Source organism: Scyliorhinus canicula, chromosome 16 (genome assembly GCF_902713615.1).
Source record: "Scyliorhinus canicula chromosome 16, sScyCan1.1, whole genome shotgun sequence".
NCBI lineage: Eukaryota > Metazoa > Chordata > Chondrichthyes > Carcharhiniformes > Scyliorhinidae > Scyliorhinus > Scyliorhinus canicula.
The window spans coordinates 59,590,128-59,612,923 of record NC_052161.1 but is presented as its reverse complement, the minus strand read 5'-3'; the positions used below and the strand labels follow the sequence as shown (position 1 = coordinate 59,612,923).

The 22,796-nt window shown below is 47.7% G+C and overlaps 1 long non-coding RNA gene across 1 annotated transcript; it reads right to left on the bottom strand.

The window, feature by feature from the left end:
• Positions 1-383: 383 nt before the first annotated feature.
• On the bottom strand, positions 384-20,638 carry LOC119950968. The gene is made up of 3 exons (XR_005457481.1): positions 20,559-20,638; positions 20,103-20,420; positions 384-577 (listed from the first exon to the last, which is right to left on the bottom strand). It is a non-coding gene; the product is annotated as an uncharacterized LOC119950968 (long non-coding RNA).
• Positions 20,639-22,796: the final 2,158 nt, after the last annotated feature.

The window sequence follows — 22,796 nt, the reverse complement described above, 5'->3', positions numbered from 1 at the left end:
GAATGTGAAAAAGGACAAAATTACAACAGATTTGGACAGCGCCACAATAAATATTTGTGAAATATACAAATTTGTTTAAAAGAATTATACACTTAACATGGGCCTGATTGTAACTCCAGATGGGTTTTGGGTGGGTGCTGAGGGCATTTGGAAACTCACTGGTTTCTGCAGATTCTGGCTGTGGGTTCAGGACAGAGTTGGCAGCACAGTCGGTGCCCAATGATTTTGTTTTAAATTTAGAGTACCCCAATTATTTTTTGTTTCCAATTAAGGGGCAATTTAGCATGGCCAATCCACTTAACCAGCACATCTTTGGGTTGTGGGGGTGAAACCCACGCAGACACGGGGAGAAGTGCAAACTCCACACGGACAGTGACCCAGGGCCAGGATTCAAACCCGGGTCCTCCATCAAATTCTAATATAACCTAAATAACTGGATTGATGTATGACGGCTTTCAGAAAATCTTGAAGACGGGTGCTGTGTTGCTTGACCTCACGCCGCCTACGACACCATTTGACACAGTGGCCTCCTCTTCAAGCTGTCACGGGTCCTCCCCTGGTTGAAAGCACCGGAACACTGTTGAACAAACAAAGGTTCAGAGTTCACCTCAGATAGGCAAAAGGTACATGGAAAAGACAAACCAATGTACTCCCCCCCCCCCCCCCCCCCCCCAAGGCTCAATCATGGCTCCAAGCCTCTTTATAGTGTACACAACTGATGTTCCAAAAGCTACCTGCCAAAAATTTGTACATGGCAACGACATCTGCCTTGCAACTCAAGCAGCCGCCTTGAACAATACTGCAACACATGGTGACTCAAGCCAAGCCCTGCAAAAACCATATCCAGCATATCGATCTTTACAATGCAAAAACCAATAAAGAGCTCAACATCCAAATGAATGGCTACAAGTTAAAGCACCACCCAATTCCAACATATCTCGGAGTGGATAGGACATTGATCTTTCAGAAACACCTGCAAACAACTGCAGCCAAGGTCAAGTCCAGAAACAGCTGGATTGGCAAACTAACCGGCTCAAATGGGGTGCTGTTACCACCACCCTCCGAACCTCAGCACTCACACTCTCATACTCAGAACTGAATACCGTGCCTCTGTTTGGTCAAGAGCGTCATTCACACACAGATTTGTCACCCAGCTGAAAGCTACAATGCATATCATTACTGGAAGGCTCTGCTCAATAGCACCCACTTGGCTCCCTGTTCTGACAAACATCACTCCTCCACATATCTGCTGACTTGCAACAACGCACAAAATGATGGAAAAAGTTTGCAGCGCTCCCCTATCTGCAACTTCATGCTGATCTATTCAACCCACCCAAGGTCTGACTCCCATCAAGAAGGTCGATCTGGAAAAACCGTCTCACACGGGACTTCAAATCAAATGCCATCTGCACAAATGAATGAGAATCATTGGACATGACAAACAAGTAACTGATCTCAAAACCAGTCCAAGAGTGGTTAACCCTCAACAGGTCCAGGAACGACCATGGCCTATGCTTGGCAACCCTCCACAGATGGTGTATTACCGCCAGCCCCCTATGTGCCTGCGGGAGACAGCAAACTATGCACCACATCATAGAAGAATATCCAATTCACAGATTCATCGGTGGCCTATCCGTACTCAGCATAGCAGGAGTGGAAAAAACCGCTTGGCTTAGGGACTTTGTATTTGTTAAATAAAAAACTGCATAGAAAACTAATGTCTGAATATAGATGGTGAGTGTTAAAAGCTCAGGGAAAGTAGATGTCCCAATGGAAGAACCAAGTCCCTCTGTTAGAGTGATTACAGCTCAGGGAAAGAGACAGTCAACTTGCTGATGCGTACATCTCCAAGGATTTAGGGGAGCTGGTAATAGGTTAGCACTGTTGCTTCAGACCGCCAGAGTCCCAGGTTCGATTCCGGGCTTGTGTCACTATTTGTACGGAGTCTGCATGTTCTCCCCGTGTCCGCGGGTTTCCTCCGGGTGCTCTGGTTTCCTCCCACAAGTCCCGAAGGCCGTGCTTGTTAGGGGAATTGGATATTCTGAATTCTCCCTCAGTGTACCCAAACAGGCGCCAGAGTGTGGCGACTCGGGGATTTGCACAGTAACTTCATTGCAGTGTTAATGTAAGCCTACTTTGTGACAATAATAAAAATATTAGAAGAGAGGATTGAAGATCTGATACCCAACCAAGGTCCTTTGAAATCCCCAATGCCTTGGTCACGCTACCCACTGCTGTACATGTTACAGTTCTGTTTGATAGCAGAGCTGATTACATTGTTTGAGGTCAGTCAAAGTCTCCTTCAACAACTCCTTAACAAGCACAATCCTTATTTATGAGGACATCTTATCAATGTGGAAAGTAAATATAGAGCCTCATACAACTCAGCAGCAGAGTTCTGCTGCACCTCTTTCTGGTATCAGAAGGGAGAAGCATAAATCATATATTGCTCTTGCAAATGCCTTTTGCTCCCACTGACTGGTTGAAGCTGATTGGCCAAAAATGGCTATGACAGCCCCTGATGGATTGTTGTATGCCTGGACTCTCCACCGCAGGTTTTCATGCAGCTCAGCACTTTTCGCTGCTCGTGTTGTTAACCTTTTAAAATATCTGCCTCATGGTGAACTCTCCCATAGATGATTTCTACCTTTCTCACAGTGATCTACAGGGGTGGCATGGGGGGAACAGCGGTTAGCACTGTTACCCAACAGCGGCAGGGACCCGGGTTCAATTCCAGCCTTGCTGACTGTGTGAAGTTTGCACATTCTCATCATATCTGCGTGGATTTCCTTCGGGTCCTCCGGTTCCCTCCCACAGTTCAAATATGTGACGGTTAGGTGGATTGACCATGCTAAATTGCCCCTTAATGTCTAGGGATGTGCAGGTTAAGTGGGGTGACAGGTATAGGGCGGAGTGGACGGGGTAGTGTAAATGGGTCGAGTGCTCATTCGAAGGGCCGGTGCAGACTCAATGGGTTGAATGGCCTCCTTCTGCACTGTAAGGGCTCTACGATTGTTTCACTGCTATTGATGTTGTTTCGGTCCCAGCACACTGCTGCTGGGTATTTAATCAACAGTAAAAGGAATCAGTTTGTCAGCGAGGAAGTTGATTTTTTAGGCTTTCATATTAATGGAAGTGGCCACAGGTTAAGCCATGCCCATAGGTAAAAGATAGATGTGATTCAGTATCCTCAGACAGTGAGGAATTTGCAAGCCACCTTAGGACTTCTAAACTTTGCCAGGCCTTTTACACCAACCTTGGTCCAGCTTTCAGCTCCTCTATATGCTAGGGTGTGCAAGGTGACAAAAAAACCATTTATTTCTTCCCCAGATGATTTTTTCCAGATTGCAGAAATTGTGTGGTGATTAATAGAAATCCATTGACTTGGAACAGAGAGGTTTTCAGGTTCCACTCAATATCCACCTCCAGACTTCACCTCAGGTAGCTGTTGCCGTTTTTACAATGAACACCACATAGTTCCAGTTCAGTTTTATTTTTACAATTTCTCGAATGTTGAAAGGCGATACAGCAAAAGTCATGACTGTGATGTTGCGGTGCCTTGTCAAGGCCTGTCCCCTTCAAGGAAAAAGTCCAATACCCTTTATACTGAAATTGCAGATTTGTGATCAGCTTTGCATCTGATGAAAAAAGAGCCACTCATATCAGACATGCTGGGCGGGACTCATTCCTGAATGGCCCAACATTAATTTTTTACATTTTTATGCTCAGACATGGATTCAGAACATCTACCTATTACGGAAGATGATAATACAGTGGAGGAAATTTAACAAATGCCTTTGAGACCACTTACAGAATACCAATAGATTATTTACTGCGCTGGGTCATCAATGATAGAGACAAGGGATATTCCAACAGGTCTCAGCAAAGATGGGGATAGAGATTGGTGCTGGTAGTGTGACATGACTGTATATTGTAAAAACCATTGTCAATACAAGCGAACACCCCTGGTTCAGAATTATTTCCACCGTCTTTGTGTTCACACAAATGATAACCACAGCTGTTGTTTTGTTCATCCTTTCTTCCTTGAAAGTCCTCACCAGGAGGCTACAAATTCATACAGTTGGTTTGGGCTGAAAGTCAATTCTGATGCCCAAGATAATTCCACGAGATGTTGAGGGATTAGTGTATACTGACAAGATAAATTTCACATTCAACCCGGGGACTGTTGTTGGTTTGAAAATCGTTAGTTTTAGTTTTACTAGCACTTTGTAGCTTGAATTAATATGTTCTTAAGCATTTTCTAGTCTGATTGATGGAAGCCATGTTAATAAAAACTAAACCCATTGTTATTGGAAACCAGCCTTATTAGTTAAGTAGACAACTCTTGTGAGACAATTGAAGAATCAGTAAGTAATTAATCGATTCGAAAGACAGGAAATGTTATTTGGAACACAAATGTTTATGACTTTTGTAATTATAAACACAGTCTTAACAGTTAATTGTTAATACAGACTTTTAAAGTGCTGTGAGAATAAGATTATTGTGTGCTTCTCAGACCACAGAATAAAGAGATAACATGTGTGTTGACTAGGAGAACTGAAAAGGAGCTTGTCTGAGCGATATTAACTCCAAATGGCACTCCAAATGTGGATCAATCATTAGTAGACACTCAAGCCTGTGAAGGCAGTTTGAGAAGAAGCATTTTGTTAAAGATGAGATAACGAGCGTAATTAGGCAAAAAACAATGGGCTAATTCTCATTTCATTATTGACAAATTAAAGGCCAATTGGCTACTTTCTAACAATTGGCTAAGGTGGGCTTTCAATTTGTAAGGCATATCATCGAGGTCTCGAGAAGCCATTTTGGGTCAGGAGCGGCAGAGAGAATGAGGGGATAGAGGCAGAGGTAAACAACCAAACAAACAGACAGACAGAGAAAGGCAAAGAGACAGATGTAAACAGAAAGATGTGGGTAGCGAGGGGGAGGGAGGGAAAGAGGCAGAGAAGAAGAGAGGTGGGAAGAGAATGATGTGTTGAGAGCAGTTTTGACGTTGTCACTTTTCGTCTTGGTCTGAGAACGGTGATGAGAAGTCTGTTCAATCGTCATCGTTAAAGTTAAAGTTAAGCTTTCTCCTCTAACTGGCAATTGCTGTTAATTGCGTTTTATCTTTCTGGCTTGTTACCATTTTAATAATTAATAAAGTTTCTCAATTCATCATTTAAAGTGTTCTTTCTTACTATATGGTTAAGTTTCTAGAACCTTATGTGAATTATGATTTGAGTGGTTATTGCAAACAAGTGAAGCCCATAAATCTGAGTTCATATCCATAAAAAAACGTACATAGGTACCCTGCAGGACTGAGGAATTATTAGACATAGCCCTTGGTCAGGGGACAGTATAGTGCACTGAAACAGCAGCATTATGGTATGCTTTAGGTCAGGGAGAACATATTAATTCCACATTAATTTGTATTGTGAGTGACTATTGCAAACAAGACTACAACCAGGACTTGGACTGGACAGGTTTTATTAATCACTAGGTGAAACCTATTAAACATAAGTCTTTTTGGGAAGACATTCACTGTCTGCGGACAATAAAAGATAATTTTCAGGTAATTTATGTGCCACGGCATACCGCTGTTTCCGTCCACTCGAAGGACAACAGTCTCACAGACAGTCAGACGACAAGTGTGCCAATTCTTTGAGCGGGGCCTGTCACGGTTAATGTGATAACTAGGGCAGCTAATCAGGAACTGACTCAGCTCCAAGACCCTACAACAGAGAAGCCAAAAGGATACCTATCAAATAACCCCTCTCTCAGCTTCTCCATTAGACAGAGAGTATTTGGGTGAACTTGTGATGTGGATAAATCAATATGATGTTGCAAAGGATTGGAAATACATATTTCCATTGTCAGAGATGACAGTGTCCAAAATCCCTTGTGTGGGAAAACATCCTCTTCAGGAATACAATCATAAATACACAGTTATAAGAAAATCCCGCTAGAAATAATGAGTTATAAGATTAAAAAGAGTGATTCTACTCTGAAGTAGGGATTAAAAATTAAAAGCTGAGTTCATCTGCTGGATACAGTTCAGATCATTCACACAAAGTCAGGTATAATTGTGTCCTCAAGAAAAACATCCTGTAGCATAGTCTATGGTGCATCCTTCAACACATGGCAATTCTGAAAAAAACCCAGAAACATACGGCTGAATTCTCCGCCATTGGGATTCATTGTTTTGCCGGCAGCCCAGGGGGTTTCCCAACAGCATGGGGCTGCCCCACAATGGAAAACCCCATTGACCATCCGGCAAAACAGAGAATCCTGACAGCATGTTGCACCATAAATCTAGGGCCGGATTCTCCGATTTTGAGGCTTTGTCCGGAGGAAGTGTCTAGTTCTATGATTAAAAAATTGGCGAGACCCCAGCACCGACCCTCCGACAGGTGAGGTGCTAGCAGCCGCGCCCCGTAAAACACACGGCCTTTGCGAAATAAACGGCCAGAGAATTTCCGGGTCCGTGGCTGTTCATGTGCATGGTGACGACCTGCAGTGGTCATGCCATACAACATGGCGCCGGCCGCCGTGCGGACCCGACCTGCCTGATAGTGCCCCCCTATACACCCTCCGCACCAACCCCCACTAGTCCCCCCAGCCCTCGCCCGTCCAGCAGCATGGCTCCCACCCCACAACTGTGGAGGGGCTGGATACAGTCCGTCCGGTAATGTCCTGAGGTTATTCCAACGGTGTGTGGGATGACGTCGCTTTGGAGGGGGCGGAGCATCCGCAAACAGGCGTCGCCCCCGATTCGGTCATAAAAAGAATTCTCCGCCCGATCGCCGATTGCAAAATCGGTGTCGGGGAACGAAGAATCCCACCCCTGGTGTGGCGGGATGGAGAAACTCTCCCATGGCCTCTTGAGCACTTCAGCAAGGCATTGATAAATTGTAAGATCCTACAATCTAACATTAAATAATCTTGAGGATGACCTGAAGTAACTTTTTAACTGAATTCTGGAAACTGGGTTTTGCAAGGAAGTAATTACCATCTGCACGTCCCAGCATTCTATTTGTTTGAAGGATGTTGATTAAAATTAAAGGTAACAAAGTATGTTTAACACCACAGTTGCTCAATACGTCTCCTGCTCGTTTAAATCTTTTCAGGTATAAGCAGCCAAATCACACAGTAGGATTTTTGGATTCATAGGCCGGTTTATATTTGGCCCTTCTCACTGACGGGATATTGCAGCCCAGCGGCTTGGCCAGTGATCAACTCAAATGGCCAGGGACTTCAGCAGGACTGAAAGATGCTGCTGGTCGCCAATGATGAGCCATCTCTATTGCTGGAAAACACACTGGGTGGGGGACAAACCCAGCCATTAGATTCATTCAATGTCTCTCAAGGTAAATGTGTGCTGCTGCAATGTAGCAATGATGGAACTATGTTATTCTCTAAGTCTGAATAAAGATTGTAGACTTCCAGTTAACACAAATACTTTATTCAATGGGTTCGTTCTGTTTCCAGAGCTTAACTAGATATAATACAGTCAGGAGGTATGACCAGTGAAGCTAAGGTAAGCTGCCTATGCTGAGCTGTCTCTGTCTGCTGCTGCTCACTAGCCCTGTGCATCTGAAAGAGGCGGATTCTCCCTTGGGCTGGACCTTTTATACCCGTCTCTGATACTGCCCTCTAGTGATGCTGTGGCTGTTACATCTGTCTGTGGTCCCTGGTGTATGTGCAGATGTATGTACAGATGTACAGATCACTACAAGAACTTCCCTTGATTGCAATGGAGAAATCTTGTGAAACTCAGTACCTTTCTGCTCAGGATTATAATACTACTTTGAATATTGATGGAAATATTAAATCTCTTTCAGTAACATTAATCAGTTCTGGACTATCTTTTAGAAACAATATTATACTTACCTTTTCTAGAACTGTTAATGTTGCGGTTGAATTATCATTGAATTGACTCTATAGGCCAAATGGCCTAATTCTGCTCCTATAACTTGTAAAAGTTAAATGCGTGTTTGGTATAATCTAGCTCGAACGTGTGTTGTGTCCCGAAGTCATGAAAGATATCATAACCTATTGATATCAAACCTTATCCTTTTGCTTATTTCCACAAAACTGGACCTTGCTGAATGAAAAGATTGCTGCTACAGGTCCTGTGATTCACAAGTTGGCTACAGCTTCTGGATATTTAAAACAGCAATTACCGGACCCTCATCCTTGTTAAATCACAAACCTCTCGTTGTGAGAACACATTACATTCAACAAAGCCAGGACAGCAGACAACTTATCTGCCAAGCCTGAACGATAACAAAGAGGAAGCCTTTGAAACTCATGATACATCTTTAGGTATAATGCCAAAGTTGTATTTACCTTCTAAGCTGAACAATGGATTTTGACTGACTTTTCGCATACCTGTGCTCCGTATGCTGCATCACCCATCATGTGAGCAATGTTTGGTTATCTGTGGTAGTATAGTTTACCTACTGGCCTCTGGAATCACGCCTGCAATGAAGTATCCTTTCCCCACAGTTTTACAAATTAAAAAAAAAGTGGGATTCTTGTAAGGAATCCGAGCAAATGTTGTAGTCTGGTCCTGGATCTTAACACTTGCCCTTGTCCCACACGGTGGCGCATATAATTTACTTTTGCTATGGCAGGTTCACTTTTTTGCCATCTTCCTGACCAATATAAACAATATATACCGTACGGTGGTGCAATCCTTCAATGACCTTGCTTGTTAATCTTCGAAAAGTTGCTTGTGCATTTTTCATTCCAAAGGCATGATTTTACATTGATGGGACTGTAACTTCTGAGCTCCCAAATTTGGATTTGGGGATCACCGCAAAGATGTGCAGGAGAATCCCACTCAGAACAATTGTCCAGTAGAGCTAACTTCCCCTGGACAAATGCCCTGTGCTGGGAGCTATCCAAAAATGCAATTTCATTCATTCATAATCTTTGGATGTTTTAGCCAAGGTTACCCATAAAAAGTAAGAATATGAAACTTCTTCTAACTTTTGGGAAACAATCCTAAACACCCAGACTAACACCAACTGGTCTCCCCCCCAAACTCCCGCCACCCCCAGGTCACTTTCCCCACAATCCGTACTGACCCCCGCCCACACACCTTCTATATACACCAACACCCCCAATGATTCTGCCACTGTCTCGGTGGTCCTCACTATAGCCCCACACGCACTTGGACCCGACATCTGACTGCCTGACCCGGCACCATCCGCCCCCTCCACCCCACCCCACCGACCTGCCTGATAGCCCAATCCCAATCATCAGGGGTTACAAAATCCAATATTTCGTTGACTGCACCAGTTAATGGAACTTAGCAGCATCCCTTCAACAAATTAATTATTGTAACAAACATTGGCTGCACAATCCACTCATCAATGTCTAACTGTGGAATTGGATATGAATCTGCCTTATTTACCACATTTAATTTGACATAATCTATACATAATCACTGTGACCCATTTTGTTTCAGGAGCATTAAATTGGTGAACTCCAGTTACTGTAAATTGATTCATTAATGTCATTTTCTATCATGAACTTGATCTTTTCCCTCACTTGGGTTCATTTCCGGCATTGACAGCTTTTTCAGAGCCTGCCCTGCCAGTGTGATGGCATGGGACCTGTCCCCACTATTTCTTTCAGCTAAGGTTAAAAAATATGGCAGGAAAAGCCATCTGCCCAGCTGACAGGCTACTCACCGCATCTCCCGCCCAAAATGACACTTAGATAGCAAAATGGAAATTCCACTCCATGGCTACTGGAGGGAAATGGCTATCCAAGAATTTGTGTCCACTTCTCAATTCTAATGCAAATGTCCAAAATACATATGAATTTTACCTATTTATTCATCTATTTCCTTCACAATCTGATTAGCCTGGTGATAATGGAGCCATCAGTGGATCACTGGCAAGATCCTTTACCTTCAATCCCCATTCTTCACCCAATGCTATCCCTCTTGACCAATCTGCTACTTCACCTCAGTCAGTGTGTCTGCGCTGGTGCTGCTGTCACTCGGTTGCATTAAGCAGCTACTGAGGGAACGATAGCAACTGAGGCTGTGATTCCAGTATCTATAAAGCCTCCCCGACGTGCCTGGCTGCTCATTAGCATGACTACCCTCTCGTCTGATAGAATTTTCTTGGATTTTAAACAGATGTTATTTAGCCTTGTGCCTAGTGCCCTTTGGAATAACAATTGCAGAACGTGTGGTGAGTCTTTCAGAAAGGAGACTTTGAGAAACATTACCAAGTCAAAACGGTGAGTGACTTGGAGGAGGCTCCCTTGGAGGTGGTGATGTTCCCAGGTATCTGCTGCTCTTGTTCTTCTAGATAATAATGGTTATGGATTTGGAATATACTGCTGACTGAACATTGGTGAGTTCCTGCAGTGGATCTTGTAGATGGTACACATTGATGCCACTGTGTGTCGATGGTAGAGGGACTGAATGTTTATGAGAGGGGTAGCAATCAAGCGGGCTGCTTTGTCCTAGATGGTGTTGAGTTTCTTGAGTGTTGCTGGAGCTGCACTCATCCAGGCAAGTGGAGAGTATTCTATCACACTCCTGACTTGTGACGTTTGGATGGTGGACAGGCTATGGGGAGCCATCAGGTGAGTTAGTCACTACTGTATTTCTAGCCTCTGTCCTGGTATTGCAGCCATAGTATTTTTATGGCTCGTCCGGTTCAGTTTCTGGTCAATGTTAACCTCCAGGATGTTGATACCATTGAATGTCAAAGGACAAGGATAAGATCCTCATTTGTTGGAGATGCTCATTGCTTGGCACATATGTGGCATGAATTTTACTTACATGCCTAAATATTGTCCAGGCCTTGTTGCATTTCAATAGGACAGCTTCAGTCTCTGAGGAGTTACGAATGGCGCTGAATGCTGAATATTGTGCTGCAAACATCCCCACATCTGACTTTATGATAGAAGGAAAGTCATCGATGAAGCAACTGAAGATGGTTGGGTCAAGGAGACTACCCTGAGGGACTCTTGCAGAGATGTATTGAGTGATAGAGGATGCATCAACCAGGGCTACAAACGTTTCTTCTAGGTGAAAGAGTGATCACCAGCACCTTTTACAATTTAGCTGATTCTATTCACTGTTCATATTTCAGTCTATTTCCACTAACTTGCACAAACCAAAAGCAAACTGGGTGATAGCTTTGCAAACCATTTCATTCAGTCCACTAGCTGCCGGCCACCTGTCATTTTATTTCTTTATCCCACTCACACTCTGACCATTCTGTCCTCGATCACTTCATGGTTCCAATGAAGCTCAACGTGAGCTCAAGGAACAATCACCTCATCTTTAGATCAGGAACTTTTTGCCACCATGACTTCCAGCGCTCAACTTGGTCCACTTCCAAAGTTCTTTACAAAACCTGGATCGGTACAGTGAAAAGTATTTTTCTGCGAGCAGCTCAACAGATCATTAAGTACATGAAAAGAAAAGAAAATAAAAGAAAATACACAATAGGTCAACACAAGGTATACAATGTAACTAGATAACACCGGCATCGGGTGAAGCAGACAGGGTGTAGTGTTAATGAGGTCAGTCCATAAGAGGATTGTTAAGGAGTCTGGTAATAGTTAGGAAGAAGCTGTTTTTGAATTTGTTTGTGCGTATTCTCAGGCTTTTGTATCTCCTGCCCGATGGAAGAAGTTGGAAATATGAGTAAGCCGGGTGGGAGGGGTCTGTGATTATACCGCCCGCTTTCCCTGAAGATGTAGGTGGAGTCAATGGATGGGAGGCAGGTTTGTGTGATGGACTGGGCTGTGTTCACGACTCTCTGAAGTTTCTTGCAGTCCTGGACCGAGCAGTTGCCATACCAGGCTGTGATGCAGCCTGATAGGATGCTCTCTATAGTGCATCTGTAAAAGTTGGTAAGAGTTAATGTGGACATGCTGAATTTACTTACTTTCCTGAGGAAGTATAGACACTGTTGTGCTTTCTAGGTGGCAGCGTCAACATGGATGGAGCAGAACAAATTTTTGGAGACGTGTACCGCGAGGAATTTGAAGCTGCTAACCATCTCCACCAGGGCCCCGTTGATGCTGGCTGGGGTGTGTACAGTACTGCTTTTGAAAACTCACCACTATTCTTAGAATTCCCCAATACCAAAAAGGGTCGATATTCTAAATGGTGAACAAGGATTATTTTCCCTGCAGTTTTAGTTGGTAGCTGCATCCAAACATCCGCTGTATTATCAATTGGTTTTAATATCTTAATTTTACCTGCATCAAATTTTCATTAAATCTTTTCCTGCCAATCAGATTCTCATCTCTTGATACTGCAATTAATTCTCCTAATCTAACTTCTGGTCCAATATCTTTATTCTCTAAAGCTCCTTCTTCAATGTATTTAACATTGTAAACATCATTATTTTTGCGAGTGACATTTTGTGCTCGTCTGGCACTAGGACCCTGCGGAGCTGTGCAGTGTCAATTTCAACGCAGCAGTTTTTAAGCAATTACCTGCAAGCAGCTGACTGCTGCGGAGTAAAAACTTCTTTATCTGTTTATTCTGAGACCAATTTAGTTCTGAACATACTGATTCACTACCTCATAATACTGCTCACATTTCTACCTGCCATTTATAACTTCCAATTAATGTGAAACCTAGAATCTTCAGAGACCAATAACCAATCGACCTTTAACGAAAACAGGAAGATAGTGCCTTAGTCAGCCTTGGATAGGGCCCAGAAAGGGTACTTATCCTTAATTTCAGATTGCAACTGAAAGGGACAACCAGGAACAGAACTTGAATTCCGAAAAATGGCAATGAGAATAATCCTCTTGCTCTGAAACATGGTCAAGAGAGTTGAACTCTCGACGGCTCGCAGGGCTTCGTGTGCCAAATTGATGCTCAGGTTGCGTTCGCCACATCTAACCTGCCCGCCACGGACGAACGACTCATCCAGATTCAATGTGAAACAGCCAATGATCCTCTGCTCCAATGCGCCATGCGCCATCTGACAGATGGATGGCTCAAGGGCAATGCCCTCAATTCTCCACATCAAAGATGACCTGGCAGTGGTAGATGGAATTCTGTTAAAGTTGGACAGGATCGTCATTCCGCACAGCATGCGGGAACTCGTCCTTGAGCAGCTCCATAAGGGTCACCTGGGGGTGGAGAAGTGCCGCCGGCGGGCCCATGAGGCAGTGTACTGGCCTGGCATCAACCAGGACATTGCCAACGCTGTTCTCAACTGCCCGACAAGCCAGTGATTCCAGCCTGCTCAGCCAAAGGAGACCTTGCAGCTCCATGAGCTGGTGTCGTCCCCTGGACCAAGGTGGGCATTGATCTTTTCCAGACACTAGGCCGGGACTATGTCCTCATAGTGGACTACGTCTCTAACTACCCAGAGGTAGTTAGGCTACACAACCTCACATCGACAGCGGTCATCCGTGCGTTTCAGGAAACCTTCGCTCGCCATGGCATCCCGCTCACGGTCATCTCCGACAATGGCCCGTGTTTTGCTAGTCAGGAGTGGTCCAATTTTGCCAGGCGATATAATTTCACGCACGTCACCTCCAGTCCCCACTACCCCCAGTCCAATGGCAAAGCTGAGAAGGGGGTACACATTGTCAAACGGCTCCTGTGCAAAGCGGCCGATGCGGGATCCGACGTTTACCTCGCACTATGTGCCTACAGGTCAGCTCCATTGTCCACTGGCCTGTCACCGGTTCAATTGTTGATGAACCGCACGTTGCGAACGATGGTGCCGGCCATTCATGTCCCGGACTTGGACAACCTTCCGGTCCTGCGTCGAATGCAGTTGCCTCGGGCCCAACACAAATCGGCATATGATGCCCGCGCCACGGATCTCCCTGCTCTGGCTCCTGATGACAAGGTTCGTGTCCAACTTCCTGAAGATGGCTGGTCTGCCGCCGCTGTGGTACTTAAACAAGTGGCCCACAGGTCATTTTTGGTTGGTCTACAGGATGGCTCTCTTCTTCGCTGAAATAGGCGGGCAGTACAACTCCTTCCACTCTGGCTCGCCGCCAGATCGTCATGCCCTGCCTCGCCCTCAGGACAGGCCCGTCACAGAACTTGCAGATCTACCTTTTGTGTTGCCACCCTCTGAGACAGATATAGTCCTGCCCATTCCAGAGCAGGCGGCCCCTGACCCACCCTTGAGGCGGTCAACCAGAATTTGTCGCCTGCCAGAGACTGAATTTATGAACTGCCTTAATTCATGGACTCTCTAAACTCATGAACTGATTGTTTCGTTACCCTGTTTATTAATTCACTAGTTTGTACACAATGTTTATCATGTTCTGTTTTGTGTTACATACTGTCTATGGGGCTGGTTTAGCTCACTCGGCTAAATCGCTGGCTTTTAAAGCAGACCAAGCAGGCGCTGGAATGTGGCGACTAGGGGCTTTTCACAGTAACTTCATTGAAGCCTACTCGTGACAATAAGCGATTTTCATTTTTTACATTTCATATGCACTAGACACCTTCCCGTGTAAATATGTTAGAACTTATGTATAGTCCTGTAAATATGCTCACATATGCCCCACATAGTCAGGAACATTCACATAACACACTATTGCCACGTACACACATTTATTTTAAAAAAGGGAAGATGTCATAATATACACACAAGTATATGATGGTGCATAGACACACTGACTGACACACTGAAAGACCAATCAACACACAGAACACAGCAGCCAATCACCAGACAGGGCACGGTCACTATAAAGCCAGAGGGCACTAGTTTTCCCGCTGATTCGGGATGCAGCCTCTGAGACAGACAGAGCCCACAGTCAGTAGCACGAACATCGACCATGTGCTAGCAGTATAGGCTGGTCAGGTTAGCCATAGGTCTTCAGTCAACCTAACATAGTGTCGACCCACAGTGCAAGTATGTTTAACAGCTCATAGTTAAATAAAATAGAGTTGTACTTCTACAAGTGTTGGTAGCCTGTCTCTTCTATTGCTCTGGTAAACGCAGTCATCACAGACCCAGCATATCCAACACATCAGGTGGGATATTAAAGTCAGAAAAACTACAGCACATCAGGAAGCCATTGCCAAGTCATCAGTGACCCTGAAGCTATTGGTGAGAAATCTAATCACTGAGTTGTAGCAGAGAGTGTGCAATGCGATATATAAGCTTTCCAAGCACACGGAGCCAGATTGCAGAGAGAATGGAGCAGACTACCTCAAGCATGAGGGAAATGGAGCTGGATGATGGCTGCACGGTGACCTGGTCCAGGATTCCAGGAGGCAGAGGTCGACAGAATGCTGGGTGCCATTGAGGAGAGGAGGTAAACTCCTGGGGCGGAGTCTCAAGCCCACTATTCTCAACAATGCCTAGGATGAGGTGACAGTGGCTGTCAGTGCTGCCAGACTCACCAGGAAGACAGGCATGCAATGCTGAATGAAGATGAATGACCTCCTTTGGGCAGCTCGGGTTAACCACCACCTTTGGGCCCCTGGCACCACGTCTGTCCCTCACCCCTCACACTAGCCCCCAATCCCAAGAGACCAACACCACCCACCCCTGTCTTAATCTTCCCTACAGCTCACCCTCCATTAAACCCCAACACATGTATTCTCCTCTTTAGCCAGGAGCCTTGCACACACCTGCCACCAGCTACAGGCCCCCTCCCCACCCTCCCTACAAAACTTGCCTCTCAGCATCTCACAATGTCCTTTCTGTGTGCCCAAAGTTAAGGAGCCCAACAATCGCTGGGAGCACTGGGAGATGGAAAGGGCATTCCCGATATTCAGGTCCACAGCCCCTCAGAAGAAAGGGCCCTGCAATCCGCAGGGGAGGCCATGGACAGGGTAGTGCCTGAGATGCGTTCGGCATGCACCAAACAAGTGAGAGCCCAATGCAACGCAGTTGTCCATATATCAAGCAGGTCACCCCGTTCCCACGGACTTTCTTCCCAGGATCTCTCCCCATGTCTTTTGTCTTAAAGGATCACTATAAGCCAGGGCCGGGCTATCCGGGGTCACTGCCCCCCATCTAGACCCTCAGACACTCCGGGTAAGACACCGACATCTCGCCACTGCTTTCACCTGCACCATCCACCATCGCAGAGGCTATCACCTCGGTTAGTAATGTTAATGATTAGGCTCTTGGCTCACGCTCTGGTGAGCAGCGCACACCTGCTGCAGCACATAAGGTGAAGGCATGGACTGGCGAGGGAACGGACAGTCAGAAGGCTGCCCAATCCCAGGAAACAGCGGTCGCAACGAGAATACACAGGAGGGATGTCAGCCTTTTTAGCATCCCCAGTGAGTGAACCCTAACCATTCAGAACCTCACGCAACACACCACCAGCCCCAACATATTTAGGCCCATGAGAATTTTCCAGCACACATGCAAGGATCACCCGGGTGGACAGTGGTATGTTATCTTAAAGACAGGAGTCAGATTTTTCAGACAATGAGGAACAGCAGAGCATCTCACAGCGAGTCGTCAACATCCTCCTCTGTCCCGTGGACAGGACCCACTGATACTGCCAACCCAGGACCAACACTCTGTGGTGATGTTAGTATGACCCTCGGAGGAGGGACGGGGGCTGCTGTGGTAATGGGAAGGAGTAGAAGGAAAGGGGGAGATGGAATGAAGGACTGATAATGAGGGAAAGGATGGAAGGACTGAGGGAGAGGGAATGGATAGAAGGATTGAGGGAGAGGGGAGGGGCGGAAGGACTGAGGGAGAGGGGAGGGGTGGAAGGACTGAGGGAGAGGGGAGGGGTGGAAGGACTGAGGGGGAGGAGAGGGGTGGAAGGACTGAGGGGGAGGGGAGGGGCGGAAGGACTGAAGGAGAGGGAAGGAGTGGAAGGACTGAGAGGGAGGGGAGGGGTGGAAGGACTGAGAGGGAGGGGAGGGGTGGAAGGACTGAGAGGGAGGAGAGGGGTGGAAGAAGTGAAGGAGAGGGAAGGAGTGGAAGGACTGAGGGAGAGGGAAGGGGTGAAAGGACTAAGGGAGAGGGAAGGGATGGACGGACTGAGGGAGAGGGAAGGGGTGGAAGGACTGAAGGAGAGGGAAGGGGTGGAAGGACTGAGGGAGAGGGGAGGGGTGAAAGGACTGAGGGAGAGGGAAGGGGTGGAAGGACTGAGGGAGAGGGAAGGAGTGGAAGGACTGAGGGAGAGGGAAGGGGTGAAAGGACTGAGGGAGAGGGAAGGGATGGACGGACTGAGGGAGAGGGAAGGGGTGAAAGGACTGAGAGAGAGGGGAGGGGTGGAAGGACTGAGGGGGAGGAGAGGGGTGAAAGGACTGAGGGAGAGGGAAGGGATGGAAGGGCTGAAGGAGAGGGAAGGGGTGAAAGGACTGAGGGAGAGGGAAGGGATGGACGGACTGAGGGAGAGGGAAGGGGTGGAAGGACTGAAGGAGAGGGAAGGGGTGGAAGGACTGAGGGGGAGGAGAGGGGTGAAAGGACTGAGGGGGAGGAGAGAGGTGGAAGGACTGAGGGAGAGGGAAGGAGTGGAAGGACTGAGGGAGAGGGAAGGGGTGAAAGGACTGAGAGAGAGGGAAGGGATGGAAGGACTGAGGGAGAGGGAAGGGGTGGAAGGACTGAGGGGGAGGAGAGGGGTGAAAGGACTGAGGGAGAGGGAAGGGATGGAAGGACTGAGGGAGAGGGAAGGACTGAGGGAGAGAAAAGGGGTGGAAGGACTGAAGGAGAGGGAAGGAGTGGAAGGACTGAGGGAGAGGGGAGGTATGAAAGGACTGAGGGAGAGGAGAGGGGTGGAAGGACTGAGGGAGAGGGAAGGGATGGAAGGACTGAGGGAGAGGGAAGGAGTGGAAGGACTGAGGGAGAGGAAAGGGGTGGAAGGACTGAAGGAGAGGGAAGGAGTGGAAGGACTGAGGGAGGGGGAGGTATGAAAGGACTGAGGGAGAGGGGAGGGGTGGAAGGACTGAGGGAGAGGAGAGGGGTGGAATGACTGAGGGGGAGGAGAGGGGTGGAAGAACTGAAGGAGAGGGAAGGAGTGGAAGGACTGAAGGAGAGGGGAGGAGTGAAAGGACTGAGGGAGAGGGAAGGGTAGAAGGACTGAGGGTGATGCTTTCAGGAAGAGACGAGGATACTTTACAAAGCAGTTAAAATGAAAAGAGATGGAGTTATTTATTCACAATGAAGAGGGTATGATGCTGAGTAAGACTAGTGATTATCACAAAACATGAGGTAATATGTAGATGTTTTCAAATTTTTATTGGGTAATAATTAAAATTAACTTCCAATCGGACTTGGTTAAACATAGAAATTTTAATAATCGCATCCAGCAAACCGCTCAAGTTACATGTAGACTTTCAAATAGGAAAATGGTGATTTTCAGCATTTGCACAAGAGTAAACTAAAGCAATCAGAACTATAACGCAAACTGAGAGCACAGCCTGAACTGGGATAGACAGGAGTGAATGTAATGTGGAATGTAGCAGAGGAGTTCCAGATTAAAGTGCATAAGAGAAGGACAAGTACTTTCTGGGATTGAGATTGAGGGCACGATTGAATGGAAGAGTTTCAAAGTGTGGTAGGGTGTGGGAACGAGCTTCCCGACACACTGCCTGGCGAGGCCATCGCTGGTACCAAACGTTCATTGGACCCCCCCCATTCGGGGATGCTGACCTGGCCAGATTGTTGGACACATTCGAGATCAGATGGGATGCCCTGTTCCCCCGAGAGTTGGAGGGTCAGCCACAGGGCAGCCAGTGCTGCCTGGGAGGAAGTGGCAGCGGCCGTCAGCTCGGGGGCGGTGTCGGGGGAGGCCGGGGGGGGGGGGGGGGCGGAGTGGAGGGGGGGGCCGGAGGGGGGGCGGAGGGGGCCCGAAGGGGGGGGGGGGCCGGAGTGACCACCGGCGAGCCTGGATCCATCCGCCATGTTTGTGCGGGGTGGCCTGAGGGAGGGCGGCCACCGCGCATGCGCTGGTTGGCACCGGCCCAACTGCGCATGCGCGGGACCCGCACTCCTTGATGGCGCCCCCTAGCACATGGCGCCCCGGGCGATTGCCCGAGTTGCCGGTACCTTGAGCCGGCCCTGCGCAGGAGAAGTTTGCCCACAATGGACAGGAGAGGGCCCAGAAGGCCGGCAGAGTGCTGGACATCAGAGTCCTCATCCTCTATGAGGAACAGGCCTTGCAGGTCTCTGGGGTGGCCAAGGACAGATCTGTCACTGATGTCGAGGTTGGCATACGGCGCAATGGTGAGGATCCACCGGGCCCCACCCAGATGACCAGCCACACGTGACTATACAGAATGACCCATCCCTCCCACTGATCTTTCTTCCGCAGGATCTCCATCCGATGGTGCCGGCCCATCTGGGGTGGTCCACCCTCCTGCCTCCCATGCAAATACCTCGGAGGGGAAATCCAAGGAGGCCACCGTATTTGCGGCACAGCTGTCATCCCCACTGTCCACCAGTGCCGAGACGCACACCTTAGTGGGGGACAGCGTGGACAGTTTTCTGGGGCACGTTCTAGTGAGCACCTCACAGTTGCTGATGTACATCAGATAGAGGCCAGAAAACCCAGGCGACACAGCAGTCAGACGTCTGCTGGATCTCAGGACCCAGCTGAGTCTCAGTCAGATGCTGCGTCTCTGGAACAACTTTACCAGGAGCTGATGCATTGATAGAGTGCGGCCATAATAGCCATGGGATGTGGTAGGCAGCAGGCTACCTCCACCTCTGAATATGCATCCTGGGGACACACCGAGGTGCAGCACGGAAGGTGAAGCAGGTGATGGGTATGAGCGAGCACTCAGCAGACAGGCAGGAGTGAGACTATGGCATAGATTGAGAAACACTCAGCTCTCAACGGGTTATCATCACCCACCCTGCCCTTGACAGTGAACCACTGACAGTGCCGACAGAGCCCCATCACCCTGGAGTGATGTTTTTAATAATATTTTTATTAAGACAGTTATATAAACAACAAACACACAAACAAGGGCAATAACAAACAGGAACATCATAATAAATAACTAATCAATACCCAATTTCCCCCTGCCTTTATCCCATCCCATCCTGCCATCCCCAATTTAACCTCAATCCCCCTTGAAGTCGAAGAACAGCTTCCACCTCTGGGCAAACCCATCGACAGACCCTCTCAAGACAAACTTAATCTTTTCAAACCTGAGGAACTCCTCCAAGTCGCTCTCCCACAAGTTTTAAAACATTCAGCTATGTGCATTAAATTACCGCAGTTTAACTTGTATTTAAACAAAATCACTTTTTTCACAGTGTATAACCATCTTTGATTCTGTAAGTTTAGAATTAAGTTCTGTTAACGACGAGGACGGAGAGCGGTTACCGGGCGCCGCGCACTTCAGAGGGTCCCGGGAGTCGAGTGGCCGAATTAAACCGTGACTTTGAGGTGGTGATGTCCACGGCGGGAGGGGTCGGAAATTCGGATCAGGAAAGGGAGCAGGAACGAACCGGGCACTGGACACACTGCCAACAAGAGGAACAGTATCGGATCAACAACAAACTTTAATACTCAAAGGGGGGGGGGGGGGGGGAGGGAAGGAGTAAGAGAGAGAGAGAGAGAGAGAGAGAACAAATGAAAGCCGAGCTGCAGTCTGTACACACCAGCCCGGAAATTGTATCCAAGTGTCGATTCTATAATGCATACAAGACGGCGAGGGTCCGGTGTAGAGTCGGACGAGCCACTTTCGTGGGTTCCCGACAACTCTCTCCCCCCTCTCAACTCAGCTCCTCGCCAGCGGACGATCGATTAAGTGTCATCTGGACAGTTGGGGAGTGAGGAACACGATAGTCGAATAGCTGTGAAACTCCAGCAACATGTATTTTATATAGACTCTACGTAATTGTTGTAATTTTTAAGTTTTACAAAACTATTCTGTAAGTTTAGTAGACTTGCACTGACAGATACAACGAAACCACGTCCACAGGTTCTGGGCGTTGCCGAAGCTCAGAGGAAACGCAAAGCAGTTGTCTCAGCAAAAACACATTAATAAGCCTCTGCTGTAGTGAAGTCTGACATTGGTGCACTTGGATGAATGAATCCATGTTCCCAGACATCGCATGCTGTCTTATCTCAAGTAAAAGCAGACATCAAAAACATTTTCACTTATTACAATAAATAATGTTTTGTATTAGTGCTTTGTAAACTTCTTTTCAATATTATGGTTTCAAACAACTTTACCACTCTATCCTTGGTTTTATCCACTTGTTCTAAGTGGACACAAAGAGAAATAACATCAATCTTCAAATGGCCTTTAAAAGCATTAAGGCTGGAATTGCCCAGCCGTTCGGGCGGGATCTCCCGATCCCACTGACGATGCATCCCCGCTGCGAGTTTCCTGAAGGCATAGGGTACAGTCAATGGGAAATCTCATTGACAACGGGTGTGCCAGAATATCCTGCGGTGAACGTGCGCCGCCAAGAAATACACCACGGAGAGGCCAGGGAATTCTGCCCTAAGGTCACTGATAGGGATCAGATCTAACATCAACATAATTTGAGATGATGAGGTGAAAATATCAATCGTTGGGGCATGACAGTATATTTCCCCCAGCCTGAACAAATGGGCAAAGAAGGTATCATAAAACCTTCTTTTGTCTTCGCAAGAAGTAAGTAAAGTAACAAATAAACTTTAATCAGAGGGATGGTCCCATATGTAACTGGCAACTTAGAGAATGAAGGAAGCTTTGCCCATTGTAGAGGCATTTATATCTATCCCTGCATAGCGTGTGAGGATGCCAAACTCCATGCTGGCTTGTAAGGAGTGTGTTTGCGAGCGCATTTAGCCACGCCCTTCAATAAAGAGTAACTGTCATGAGTCAGCTACACATCACGCAAATTCGAGGCTCACATAGGGGGCGATTCTCCGCACTCACGACGGTGCGGAGAATAGCGGGGGTCGTAGATTTTTACGGCCACGCTGGTCTGACGCACTCCCGCTATTCTCCCCCCCACGCCCGCCTCCCGACACGAATCGCTGCCCGCCGTTTTTTTACGGCGAGCAGCAATTCTCAGCTGGCCGATGGGCCGAATTCCAAGCCCTTTACGACCGTTTTTAGGAACATCAAACACACCTGGTCTGACCGTTCGTAAAAACGGCCGTAAAGTCGCGATCTGGGGAACCATGGCACCGATTGGCATGGCAGTACCACGGCCATGCCAAGGGTGCCATGGGCCCACGATCGGTGGGCACCGATGGCGGGCAGTGGGTACTTACCCACGCACTCTTTATCCTTCCGCCGCCTCGCTGTATCCATTCGCGGGGCGGCTGAGGGGCATACCGGCCCGCGCATGCGCGGGTTTCACGCAAATGCGCGATGACGTCATCCGCGCATGCGCGGGTTGGAGTCTTCCAATCCGCGCATGCGCGGCTGACATCATGTGATACGTCAGCCGTCGCAGACTCTGGCAAGCGGGCTTAACGAAATTCATTAAGCCCGCGATGCCGGAGTTCACGGCCGCGGGATGCTAGCCCCGACCGGGGACCAGAATCGGTTCCCGGTCGGGGGGGCGGAGGCTGGCGTCAAACCCGCCCGTTTTTGATGCCAGCCTCACGATTTCGCCCGGGTTCGGAGAATCACGCCCAGAGTGAGGGGGTCGGTTTTCACCCAGCGGTCACCATCTGAGGGAATGGGGACATGAGTTTAAACTCCGGAGAGAGTCGAGAAACACAATTGTTTCTGGAGAGATCACGGACTGGATTCTCCGTTTTGGCGGCTAAGTGCTGATGGGAACTGGTGGGCGTGATTCTCCGAAACCTGGAGAAATCATGAGGCTGGCGTCATAAATGGGCGGGTTTGACGCCAGCCTCCGCCCCCCCGACCGGGAACCAATTCTGGTCCC